Raw genomic sequence first — 14,450 nt, forward strand, 5'->3', positions numbered from 1 at the left:
GGCTGTACCATTCACATATATATCAGCTGTGTATGAAGGTTCCAGTTTTCGGGGTTCGTAGGTGGCTCAGTCAGTTGAGTGTCTGACTCTTGATTTTGGCTCAAGTTATGATCTTGGGGTTGTGAGATCAAGCCCTGCATGGGATTCTCTACTGGGTGTGGAGCCTGCTTGACATTCTTGCTCTCTCTCTCCCTCTGCTCCCTCCACTCCCCCACTCCCCGCTCATGCTCAATCTCTCCTCTCTCCTTAAAAAAAAAAAAAAAAGGTTCCAACTTTTCACATCCTCACCAACACCTCCTGTTGTCCATGTTTTTGATTATACCCATTCTGGTGGGTGTGAAGTGGTATCTTGCAATTATTTTTTATCTTGGTAAAGATAAAAGTATATATAACATTTAAGTATATATAATATTTATCATTTTAACTATTCTAAAATGTGCAATTTAGTGGTATTAAATACATTTACAATATGTAATAATCATATATACCCAAACTCTTTTATCATTCCAAACAAAAACTTTGTACCCATATTGGTAATTTCTTAAATAAATGGTGTTGAGTCAGCTGTACATCCACGTGCAAGAGAATGAAGGTTGGACTCTTAACTCCTACCATATATAGCTCAACATGGAGCAAATACCTAAATTTAAGAATTTAAACTATTACAGCTCTTAGAGGAAAACATAGGGGCTAACCTTCATGACCTTGGATTTGGCAATGATCTCTTAAATGAGATGTAAAAACTCAGGCAAAAAAGAATAGATAATTTGAACTTCAAGAAAATGAAGAACTTTGTGCATCAAAGGATGCTATCAAGAGAGTGAAAAGATAAGCACAGAATGGGAGAAAATATTTGCAAATCATATATCTGATAAGTGTTTAATACCCAGAATACATAAAGTACTCTTACAACTCAGCAACAAAAAAACAACTCAATTAAAAAATAGACAAGGGACTTGAATAGATAACCCCCTTTACTTTAAAAAAAAATTGTGGTAAAATATGTAACATAAAATTTACCACCTTAACCTTTTAAGTGTATATTTCAGTAGTGTTAGGTACATTTCCATTGTTGTGTAACCAATCTCCAGAGCATTTTCATCTTGAAAAACTGAAACTCAAAAAAAAGAAAGAAAAACTGAAACTCTATTCCCATTAAACAACAACTCCCAGTTTTCCGTGGCATCCCTTTACTTGTAATCAGTGTCTTTATATTTAAAGTGTGTTTCTTGAAGACAACATATAATTGGGTCTTGTTTTTTAATCCACTCCGACACCTGAGTATATCTACAGTGATAATATGACACACTCTCTTAGTTGACATATTTAGATCATTCACATTTAAAGTGAAATTTGATATATAGTTGCATCAAGATCATGTTTGCACTTGTTTGCTTTTTTTTTTTAAAGATTTTGTTTATTTATTTAACAGAGAGAGACACATCGAGAGAGGGAACACAAGCAGGGGGAGTGGGAGAGGGAAAGCAGGCTTCCTGCGGAGCAGGGAGCCCGATGTGGGGCTCGATCCCAAGACCCTGGTGTCATGACCTGAGCTGAAGGCAGACGCTTAACTACTGAGCCACCCAGGTGCCCTGCTTGTTTCCTTTTTTATCTTCCCCTTTTTCATCTTCGGTTTTAATTGAACATTTTATATAATTTCATTTACTTTCCTCTTTTAAATTATACTTCTTAAATTTTTTTTTATTGGTTGCCTTTAGTTTGCAGAATACATTAGTATCTTGTTTAAGTCCACTTTTAAGTAACACTATAGGTTTCCCGTGCTATGCTTAACATAGAGCATTCTTATGAAACCTTTCATAAGCTGAAATAGCTTGCAGTGAAGAAGCAATTACCATTAGTTTACATGGAAAAAATTTTGAGCATTCCCAGACCTGAAAAATAACCTGAGTTAAAAAGGTGAGAAGCTGGGTGTAGTTCCCTGGGGAAGGAGCTTGGCAGTGCCACTATTGCTGCTCAGCATGTGCACTGCTTCTGTAACAGCCTGCTGCAAACCAAATGCTAAATGCTCTTCTCAATTTTGTCTTCTTTCATAAAAGTGAAAATCCTCTGAATTTCCTTTGGTTAGTGAAAACAAGTACTAATGTAGGTGTTCCATAAAAGTGAAGTGGGGCACCTGGGTGGCTCAGTTAAGCATCTGACTCTTGATTTCAGCTCAGGTCATGATCTCAGGGTGGTGAGATTGAGCCCTGTGTAAGCACTGGGCGTGAAGCCTGCTTAAGATTCTCTCTCTCTCCCTCTGATCTCCCCCCCCCCCCCCATCATGCGAGTGTGTTCTCTCTAAGAAAGTGAAGTGGCATATCATAAATCCTAAGGGATTCAGTATAGGGTAGGCTTTGGAGATAGAGTTCCTGATTTTCAACTAAGTAGTTGTAGGTGAAAATTATTTAACTCCCTCATTGAATTCAGCAAATAAGTGCCTTTCTGAGCCTCAGTTTCTTGAGTAATAAAGTTCTCATGCAGTTTAAATCAGGCCAATGTGTATAAAATGTACATACTAAATTTGGTAAGGTTATGTAAGGAAACCCAAGACATAGGACCCACTAAGAAAAATTCCACCATTTACCATAACAGCTGCTCTTCAGTAGTTGATATCCAGTGACCTAGTAGAAACCTGCATGGGACTATATCACATTTGGGAATAAACTCAAAGCATAACAATTTTATAGACAATTAGACTTTATTTCATATGCTTATATATTTAATATTTGATAGCTTTTTTTAAGAAGATTTGTTTTTTCATTTCATTTTATTTTTTTAAAGATATTTATTTGACAGAGAGAGACGCACAGCGAGAGAGGGAACACAGCAGGGGGAGTGGGAGAGGGAGAAGCAGGTTTCCCATGGAGCAGGGAGCCCAATGCAGGGCTGGATCCCAGGACCCTGGGATCATGACCTGAGCCGAAGGCAGATGCTTAATGACTGAGCCACCCAGGCGCCCCTTGATAGCTTTTTAAAAAAAAAGATTTATTTATTTAGAGCATGAGCATGAATTGGGGGGAGGGGCGGGGGGGGAGAGAGAGAGAGAGAGAATCTCTAGCAGATTCCCCGCTGAGTGGGGAGCCCCATGCAGGGCTTGATCTCATGACCCTGAGATCATGACCTGAGCTGCAATAAAGAGTTGGACACACAACTGACTGAACCACGCAGACACCCCAATATTTGGTGGCTTTTGAAAGAATTTCTTATAATTTCACTTGAATAAGGCCATAAGTTAGGAGATTTTCAACACTTTAGTAACTAGTAAACATGTAATAAATAAAGGAGATGTGGAAAGAATCTGTTGGATTAGTGAAAAGTCAATTATCACTTTTTAACTTAGAAGTGAAATTAGGGATACTAACAAGTAAATGAACTGTGTATTTTATAATCCATGTAAACATAATTTTAAAACTAGAAACACATGCACATATGAGTAATTTCTTGAAGTAGATTGTCTTGAAAAATCTCAGGAAATGATATTTTTAACTTAGTTTGAATTATATATATCCAGTCTTCATTTATAAATTATAACTTTTCCAGCATGAAATCAATGAATTTATTTTATCACAAAAAGGTAAAAGAATGTAATCTTATCATCTAGATAACACCCACTATTAACATTTTTGAGTATATTTTAACATTTTTATGTATTTTTTTAAACATACATTTTAATTTGGTACTGGGGCTAAGAGGCAGGAAGGGTACCAAGGCAGAGTCTGGGATCAGAAAAATGTAGTAGAGTGGCGTTAAGTCAAGCGGTTGTGTCAGGGGAGGCAGCCACCTGCTGGGAAGGGTCAGCCTCAAAGTATTGATCCAGCATGGCCTCCACCTGTCCCTCTTCATAGTCCAACACCTGGAACCTGGAGCTGTCTGCCGTTCCCCGGATCATGGCTGAAAGCAGTCGGCCAGACTGTGGACGGAATAGGCCCAGGATTTGCTTATTGAGAGCCACAGTCTGGCCCAGCTCATAGCCTATACCCAACAATGGCTGGGTCACTTCTTCCACCACCACATCTGCCTGCTGCAGCTGGGCCAGGTCCCCTTCATGGATGAGCCTGTCACCCCCAGCAGCCTCTTACCTGAGCTCGCCCAGCTCGGTGGCTACCATGTGTTCTTTGAGCACCCCCTTGAAGCACCTCAGCTGAGACATGATCCGCCCCTACAGTGCCTGGTCCTTGCATCTACCGTGGATGCTCCCGCTGAAGTACAGGGCCCTGTGGCCCTGCTGGCCTGGCTCCCTGTGTTCCTGCATTATGCCAGTGCTGCCTTTGCTCCCATCCCCACGCCCTATGTATTTTTAAGACATAGTTGCAATCATATTTCATGTACAATTTATAGCCTGCTATTTTTTGGTTAGCATTGTTGCATGAACTATTTTCTATATTGTAATTGAACTTTTCTGAATTTTTTAAAAAAATTTATTTTGAGAGAGAGAGAGAGAGCGAGCAGGCTAGTGGAGGGGCAGAGGGAGAGAGAGAATCTCCAGCAGACTCCCTGCTGAGCGTGGAGCCCTGGAGCACACTGGAGCTTGATCTCACCATCGTAAGATCATGACTTGAGAAGAAATCAAGAGTCCAGTGCTTAATGGACTGAGCCACCCAGGTGCCCCATTTTTTGAATTGTTTTTAATGACTGGTAAGATATTGTATAACTTATGCATACCTGTTTATTCAGTATTAAACATATTATTTATAGATTTTTTGCTGTTGTAAATAATTCATAGATCATTATCATTTGTTATTAAAATTATTTATTTAGATTTATTTTCTTTGTCTAGATTAAATATAGGCAGAATTATTCAAGGTAAGATCAAAGGCTTTTTGCCAAGTTCTTTTCCAAATCCCTGTATTACCACTGGACATATGAGAGAGTCTATTTCATAGCACCTTGTCCTACAATGAGCAGTCATTTTTCCCTTAAATATTTCATAGGCAACCCCCCCATATTTAACACTTTGTAGCATTTAATAAAGTTGTAGTTTCATATTCATTTCTTCATGTATTTTATTTACTTTTTAGATGAAAATGTTCACAATTTTTTCAAAAGTTACTGTAAGGGGGTCAGAGCGAAGTAATGTGTTTTACATTGCTTTATTTTTTTAGCACATATTTATCTACTAACCAAAGGGATGATCCTAATAAAGTCAGTTCTTGGATAGTTGCATGTAAAATGTTTGTGATAGAGATAATTGAACATAGTAATGAATTCAAAAAAGATGCATTTGCTCATTGAACTGAGCTTGTTTATTTTAACAGCTAATTACTCTCTAAGGTGATGGTGGGATTTTTATTATACTTTTCATGTATCCCGGTGACATTGTTCATTGTATTACATTCCATTATTAATATCCTAATCTTCCACTTTTCTTATTGTGCTTTCCTTCTAATTCCATTCCTGGTGTTAAGCCAATATACTGTGTTTTTTTTGTTTTTTTAAAGATTTTTATTTATTTGAGAGAGAGAATGAGAGAGCGAGAGAGGACGAGAGGGGAGAGGGTCAGAGGGAGAGGCAGACTCCCTGCTGAGCAGGGAGCCCGATGCGGGACTCGATCCTGGGACTCCAGGATTGTGACCTGAGCCGAAGGCAGTCGCTTAACCAACTGAGCCACCCAGGCGCCCAAGCCAATATACTATTTGTAAAATTGAAGACATTCTGAGTTTTTCTGCCATCAGCTGAAGTTTCCACAAACCTCGTTCCCAGTTTACAAGAAAACTTTTAAAGTGCTCTCAGTTTTTATGGTGATAGATTTGCTACCAGAAGTGTGACACAATCTGGCTTGGCCATTGTACCTATTTTTCACAGTGCCACTCCCATTTGTGCTTCCTTCATATATTCATGAAAGTCTTTACTCTTCCTTCATACATTCCTGTTTTTTTAAAAAGATTTTATTTATTTATCTGAGAGAGAGAATAGGAGACAGCATGAGAGGGGAAGGGTCAGAGGGAGAAGCAGACCCCCCGCTGAGCAGGGAGCCCGATGTGGGACTCGATCCCGGGACTCCAGAATCATGACCTGAGCCGAAGGCAGTTGCTTAACCAACTGAGCCACCCAGGCGCCCCCTTCATACATTCCTTAAAACCATCTTCCTATCAGCTGCTGAATTGTAGCCATGGTGGGCATGGGGAACAGGGTCTGGTGCAGGAAGCAAGGCACTTGGTCTTGGGAAATGTGCTTTGCTTGACACCTTCTAATCCCAACCCCCATACCCCCAATCCCAACCTTCAATCATCAGTTGATGGCTACTTGGACTGCTGCCGTATCTTGGCTATTGTAAATAATGCTTCTATAAACATAGGGGTACATGTATCCCTTTGAATTAGTGTTTTTATATTCTTTGGGTAAATACCCAGTAGTGTGATTGCTGGATCATAGGTAGATCTATTTTTAACTTTTTGAGGAACCTCCTTACTGTTTTCTAGAGTGTCTGCACCAGTTTGCATTCCCACCAACAATGCATGAGGGTTCCTTTTTCTGCACATCCTTGCCACCACTTGTTTATTCTGTTTTTGAATTTAGCCATTTTGACAGGTGTGAGGTGATCTCATTATAGTTTTGATTTGCATTTCCCTGATGATGAGTGATGTTGAGCATCTTTTTTTTTGTCTTTTGGCCATCTGGCTGTCTTCTTTGGAGAAATGTCTATTCATGTTTTCTGGTCATTTTTTAATTGGATTATTTGGTTTTGGGTGTTGTATTCTTTATATATTTTGGATACTAACCCTTTATCAGATATGTCATTTGCAAATGTGTTCTCCCATTCCTTAGGTTGCCTTTTAGTTTTGTTGATGGTTTCCTTTGCTGTGCAGGAGCTTTTAATTTTGATGAAGCTCAGTAGTTTACTTTTGCTTTGTTTCCCTTGCCTCAGGAGACCTATCTAGAAAAATGTTGCTACAGCCAATATCAGGGACCTTACTACCTGTGCTTTCTTCCGGGATTTTAATGGATTCCTGTCTCACATTTAGGTCTTTTATCCATTTTGAAATTATTTTTTGTGTGTGGTGTAAGAAAGTGGTCCAGTTTTATCCTTTTGCATGTACCTGTCAAGTTTTCCCAACAGCATTTGTTGAAGAGACTGTCCTTTTGCCATTGGATATTCCTTCCTGCTTTGTTGAAGATAATTGACCATATAGTTGTGGGTTTATTTCTGAGTTTTCTATTCTGTTTTATGTTTCTCTTTTTGTGCCAGTACCATACTTTTTGAGAACTACAGCTTCGTAATATAACTTGATATCCTGAATTGTCATACCTCCAGCTTTATTTTTCTTTTTTAAAATTGCTTTGGCTATTCAGGGTCTTTTGTGGTTCCATACAAATTTTAAGATTTTTTTGTTCTAGTTCTGTGAAAAATGCTATTGGGATGCTTGGCTAGGTCAGTCAGTAGAGCATGGGACTTTTCATCTTTGGGCTGTGAGTTCAAGCCCCATGTTGGGCAGAGCTTACTTTGAAAAAATAAAGATTTGTTTTTAAAACTCAGTGTTGTTGGTATTTTGGTAGGGATTGCATTAAATATGTAGTTTGCTTTGGGTAGTATAGACATTTTAACAATATCTTTTAATCCAGTCCATGAGTGTGGAATGTCTTTTCATTTCTTTGTGTCCTCTTCAATTTGTTTCATCAGTGTTATATAGTTTTAGAGTATAAGTCCTTCACTTTGTTGTTAGTTCCTAGGTATCTTTATTTTGGGGGCAACTGTAAATGAGATTGTTAATTTTTCTTTCTAACGCTTCATTATTGGTGTATAGAAATGCATCAGATTTCTGTACGTTGGTTTTATATCCTGCAACTTTACTGAATTCATGTATCAGTTCTAACAATTTTTTGGTGGAGTCTTTTGGGTTTCCTATATAGAGTATCATGTCATCTGCAAATAGTGAGAATTTTACTTCCTCCTTACCAATTTGGATGCACTTTATTTCTTTTTCTTGTCTGATTGCTGAGGCTAGGACTTCCAGTACTATGTTGAAAAAAGTGGTGAGAGTGGACATCCCTGTCTAGTTCCTGACCTTAGGGGCAAAGCTCTTTTTTTCCCCATTGGGGAAACTGATATTAGCTGTGGGTTTTTCATATGTGGCCCTTATTATGTTGAAGTACATTCCCTCTAAACCTACTTTGTTGAGAGATTTTATCATAAATGGATGTTATACTTTGTCAGATGCTTTTTCTACATATACTGAAATCATCATATGGTTTTTATCCTTCTCTTTATTGATGTGATATATCACGTTGATTGATTTGTGAATATTGAACCACTCTTGAAACCCAGGAATGATCCCACTTGATCATGGTGAATGATTTTTTTAATGTACTGTTGGATTTGGGTTGCTAGTATTTTGCTGAGAATTTTTACATCTATATTCATCAGGGATATAGGACTTCAGTTTTCTTTTTAAGTTGTGTGTTTTTCTGATTTTGGTATTAGCATAATGCTGGCCTCATAGAATGAGTGTAGAAGTTTTCCTTCCTTTTCTCTTTTTTGAAATAGTTTGAGAAAAATAGGTATTAGAAGAAAAGATGGTGGAGGAGTAGGGGACCCTATTTCAACTGGTCCCCAGAATTGAGCTGGATCTCTACCAGACCACTCTGAGGACCCACGAAATCAGCCTGAGATGTAAGAAAATAGATCTGGATCTCTACAAACAGAATATCGCAGGTGGTTGGTTTCAAAGTACAAAGCGGGGAGCCGTGATTCCACAGGCAGATAACGGAGGATAAACGGCAGCGGGAGGGAGCCTGGCCGTTGGGATCCTGCACTGCCAGTGAGCGATAGCCTTGTGTGCTGGGAACGGGCCACAGACTCGCAGACTGGTAGCCGCGGGGAAAGGACATTAGGGCAGCCCCGGGGCAGAAACCCAGAGCGGTGGGGTCATGCCTGCAAACTGGGAGCAGCTGGCGGTTTTAGAAGCACGTGGGCAGAGACGTGCCCCAACCTGGAGGCAGGGCTGGGAGCACTGCAAAGGGGCGCACAACCCAGGACGCTGCAGTTTAGAGCAGCACGGACAGAAACGGAGACAGTGTGGCCTGGAGAGCTCACTGAAGAACAGACTGCGATCTCTCTGCTCTGAGGCAGAGGGTTGGAAATGGTCTCTTCTGCTCTGACTCTCGGAAGAGATTATGATTTATGCTGCAGATTTACAAATGGATGCAGATATAACCAAGATGTTGGAGATGGAATTCAGGCTAGCAATTGTGAAGACAATAGCTAGAATGGAGAAATCAATTAATGGCAACATAGAGTCTCTTAAGGGCAGAAATGAAAGCTGAATTGGCAGAACTTAAAAATGCTATCAGTGAGATCCAATCTAATCTAGATAATCTAACAGCTAGGATAAGTGAGGCAGAAGAACAAATAAGAGACCTGGAAGACAATTTAATAGCTAAAAAGGGAAAAGAGGAGGCCAGGGAAAAACAACTCAGAATCCATGAAAATAGAATCAGAGAAATAAGTGACACCATGAAGCGTTCCAGTGTCAGAATAATTGGAATCCCACAGGGAGTGGAGAGAGAGAGAGGACTAGAAGATGTGTTTGAGCAAATCGTAGCTGAGAACTTTCCTAATCTGGGGAATGAAACAAACATTCGTGTCCTAGAGGCAGAGAGGACCCCTCCCAGGATCAAGGAAAACAGGCCAACACCCCGGCAGGTAATAATAAAACTCGCAAATCTTAGAACCAAGGAAACCATCTTAAGGGCAGTTAGGGGGAAGAGATTCCTTAGGTACAGAGGGAGGAACATCAGAATAATGTCAGACCTATCCACAGAGACCTGGCAAGCCAGAAAGGCCTGGCAAGACATATTCAGGGTACTAAACGAGAAGAACATGCAGCCAAGAATACTTTATCCAGCAAGGCTTTCATTTAGAATGGATGGAGAGATGCAGAGCTTCCAAGCCTGGCAGAAACTGAAAGAATATGTAACCACTAAGCTGGCCCTGCAAGAAATATTAACGGGGGTTCTATAAAAGGAGAAAGACCCCAAGAGTGATATACAACAGAAATTTACAGGGACAATCTATAAAAACAACATCTTCACAGGCAACATGATGACAATTAATTCATATCTTTCAATAATCACTCTCAACGTGAACGGCCTAAACGCTCCCATAAAACGGCACAGGGTTGCAGATTGGATAAAAAGACAGGACCCATCCGTATGCTCTCTACAAGAGACTTATGTTGAACCTAAAGATACATCCAGACTGAAAGTGAAGGGATGGAGATCCATCTTCCATGCCAGTGGACCTCCAAAGAAAGCTGGGGTAGCAATTCTTATATCAGACAAATTAGATTTTAAACTGAAGACTGTAGTTAGAGACATAGAAGGACACTATATCATTCTTAAAGGATCTATCCAACAAGAAGATCTAACACTTGTAAATATCTGTGCCCCGAACATGGGAGAAGCCATCTACATAAGCCAACTGCTAACCAAAATAAAGAGTCATATTGATAACAATATGTTAATTGTAGGAGACCTCAATACTCCACTCTCAGCAATGGACAGATGATCTAAGCAGAAAATCAACAAGGAAACGAGCTTTGAATGATACACTGGGCCAGATGGACCTCATAGATATATACAGAACATTCCACCCTAAAACAACAGAATACTCATTCTTCTCGAGCACACATGGAACTTTCTCCAGAATAGACCACATACTGGGTCACAAATCAGGTCTCAACTGATACCAAAAGATTGAGATTATTTCCTGCATATTCTCAGACCACAGTGCTTTAAAATTGGATCTCAATCACAGGAAAAAATTTGGCAGAAATTCAAACACTGGAAGCTAAAGACCACTGTGCTCAAGAATGTTTGGGTCAACCAGGAAATCAAAGAAGAACTTAAACAATTCATGGAAATCAATGAGAACGAAAACACATCGGTCCAAAACCTATGGGATACTGCAGAGGCGGTCCTAAGGGGGAAATACATAGCCATCCAAGCCTCACTCCAAAAAAAGAAAAATCCCAAATTCACCAACTAACTCTACACCTTAAAGAACTAGAGGAAAAGCAAAAAACGATGCCTAAGCCACGCATTAGAAGAGAAATAATTAAGAGCAGAGATCAATGAATTAGAAACCAGAAACACAGTAGATCAGAGCAACGAAACTAGAAGTTGGTTCTTTGAAAGAATTAGTAAGATCGATAAACCTCTGGCCAGACTTATCCAAAAGAAAAGAGAAAGGACCCAAATTAATAAAATTATGAATGAAACTGGAGATATCACGACTAACGCCAAGGAAATAGAAACACTTATTAGAGGGGCGCCTGGGTGGCTCAGTCGTTAAGCGTCTGCCTTCGGCTCAGGTCATGATCCCAGGGTCCTGGGATCAAGCCCCGCATCGGGCTCCTTGCTCTGCAGAGAGCCTGCTTCTCCCTCTCCCACTCCTCCTGCTTGTGTTCCCCTCTCTCACTGTGTCTCTCTCTGTCAAATAAATAAATAAAATCTTAAAAAAAAAAAGAAACACTTATTAGAAATTATTATTGACACCTATATGCCAATAAACTGAGCAATCTGGATGAAATGGATGCCTTCCTGGGAATCTATAAGCTGCCAAGACTGAAACAGGACAACCTGAATAGGCCAATTACCAGTAACGAGATTGAAGCAGTGATCAAAAACCTCCCAAAAAACAAGAGTCCAGGGCCTGATGGATTCCCTGGGGAATTCTACCAAACATTCAAAGAAGAAACAATACCTTTGTACTGAAGGTGTTTCAAAAAATAGAAACAGAAGGAAAACTTCCAAACTCATTCTATGAGGCCAGCATTACCTTATTCCCCAAACCAGGCAAAGACCCCATCAAAAAGGAGAATTTCAGACCGATATCCCTGATGAATATGGATTCCAAAATCCTCAACAAAATCCTAGCTAGTAGGATCCAACAATACATTTAAAGGATCATCCACCATGACCAAGTAGGATTTATCCCCGGCTGGAAGGGTGGTTCAACATTCAAAAGTCAATCAATGTGATCGATCACAGTAAGAGGAGGTAGAAGAACCATATGGTCCTCTCAATTGATGCAGAAAAAGCATTTGACAAAATACAACATCCTTTCCTGATTCAAACTCTTCAGAGTTTAGGGATAGAGGGAACATTCCTCAAGTTTATAAAATCCATCTATGAAAAACCCACAGCGAATATCATCCTCAATGGGGAAAAGCTGAGAGCCTTTCCCTTAAGATCAGGAACACGTCAAGGATGCCCACTCTCGCCACTGTTGTTCAACATAGTACTAGAAGTCCTAGCAACAGCAGTTAGACAACAGAAGGAAATAAAAGGTATTCAAATTGGCAAAGAAGAAGTCAAACTCTCTCTTTTCGCAGATGACATGATGCTTTATGTGGAAAACGCAAAAGACTCCACCCCCAAATTACTAGAACTCATACAGCAATTCAGTAACGTGGCAGGATATAAAATCAATGTGCAGAAATCAGTTGCTTTCTTATACACTAACAACACAACTGTAGAAAGAGAAATTAGAGAAATGATTCCATTTACAATAGCACCAAAAACCATAAGATACCTCGGAATAAACCTAACCAAAGAGGTAAACGATCTATAGTCTAGGAACTACAGAACACTCATGAAAGAAATTGAAGAAGACACAAAAAGATGGAAAAATATTCCATGCTCATGGATCGGAAGAATAAACATTGTTAAAATGTCTATGCTATCCAGAGCAATCTATACCTTCAATGCCATCCCAATCAAAATTCCAATGACATTTTTCAAAGTGCTGGAACAAACAATCCTAAAATTTGTATGGAATCAGAAAAGACCCTGAATCACCAAGGAGATGTTGAAAAAGAAAAAGCTGGGGGCATCACGTTGCCCGATTTCAAGCTATATTACAAAGCAGTGACTACCAAGACAGCATGGTACTGGCTCAAAAACAGACATACAGACCAATGGAACAGAATAGAGAACCCAGATATGGACCCTCAACTCTGTGGTCAAATAATCTTCGACAAAGCAGGAAAAAACATGCAATGGAAAAAAGACAGTCTCTTCAATAAATGGTGCTGGGAAAATTGGACAGCCACATGTAGAAGAATGAAACTGGACCATTCTCTAACACCATACACAAAGATAAAATGGATGAAAGACCTCAAAGTGAGACAGGAATCCATCAAAATCCTAGAGGAGAACATAGGCAGTAACCTCTTTGACATCGGCCACGGCAACTTCTTTCAAGATACATCTCCAAAAGCTAGTGAAACAAAAGCAAAAATGAACTTTTGGGACTTCATCAAGATAAAAAGCTTCTGCACAGCAAAGGAAACAGTCAACAAAACAAAGAGGCAACCTACAGAATGGGAGAAGATATTTGCAAATGACACTACAGATAAAGGGCTGGTATCCAAGATCTATAAAGAACCTCTCAAACTCAACACCCAAAAAACAAATAAGTCAAAAAATGGGCAGAAGATACAAAAAGACACTTCTCTGAAGAAGACATACAAATGGCTAACAGACACATGAAAAAGTGTTCATCATCATCAGCCATCAGGGAAATTCAACTCAAAACCACATTGAGATACCACCTTACACCAGTTAGAATGGCAAAAATGGACAGGGAAAGAAAGAACAAATATTGGAGAGGTTGTGGTGAAAGGGGAACCCTCTTATACTGTTGTTGGGAATGCAAGTTGGTACAGCCACTTTGGAAAACAGTGTGGAGGTTTCTCAAAAAATTAAAAATAGAGCTACCTTATGACCCAGCAATTGCACTACTGGGTATTTACCCGAAAGACACAGATGTAGTGAAAAGAAGGGCCATATGCATTGCAATGTTCATAGCAGCAATGTCTGCCTTAGCCAAACTGTTGAAAGCTGAGATGCCCTTCAACAGATGAATGGATAGAGAAGATGTGGTCCATATATACTGTGGAATATGACTCAGTCATCAGAAAGGATGAATACCCAATTTTTACATCAACATGGATGGGACTGGAGGAGATTATGCTAAGTGAAGTAAGTCAAGCAGAGAAAGTCAATTATCATAAGGTTTCACTTATTTGTGGAATATAAGGAATAGCATGGAGGCCATTAGGAGAAGGAAGGGAAAAATGAAGGGGGGGAAATTGGAGGGAGAGATGAACCATGAGAGACTGTGGACTCTGAGAGACAGAGAGGGTTTTAGAGGGGAGGGGGGAGGGGGGATTGGTTAGCCTGGTGATGGGTATTAAGGTGGGCACGTACTTCATGGAGCACTGGGTGTTATACAAAACAATGGATCGTGGATCACCACATCAAAAACTAATGATGTATTGTATGGTGACTAACATAAGATAATAAAATAAAAAAATAAATAAATGGGGGACTCTTTCCCCGTTTCACCGTTAAAAAAAAAAAAATAGGTATTAACTCTTAATTGTTTGGTAGAATTCGCCTGTGAAGCCATATGGTCCTGGACTGGTGTTTGTTGGGAGTTTTTTAAT

General features: G+C 39.6%; 1 protein-coding gene and 1 pseudogene across 6 annotated transcripts in view; one reads left to right on the plus strand and one right to left on the minus strand.

The window, feature by feature from the left end:
- Window positions 1-14,450, plus strand: part of LOC118544892 (transcriptional regulator ATRX) — a 303,532-nt gene that overhangs the window by 35,689 nt on the left and 253,393 nt on the right. The window lies entirely within an intron of this gene.
- Window positions 3,752-6,111, minus strand: LOC144380517 (fatty acid-binding protein 5-like; annotated as a pseudogene).

Source organism: Halichoerus grypus, chromosome X (assembly GCF_964656455.1).
Source record: "Halichoerus grypus chromosome X, mHalGry1.hap1.1, whole genome shotgun sequence".
NCBI lineage: Eukaryota > Metazoa > Chordata > Mammalia > Carnivora > Phocidae > Halichoerus > Halichoerus grypus.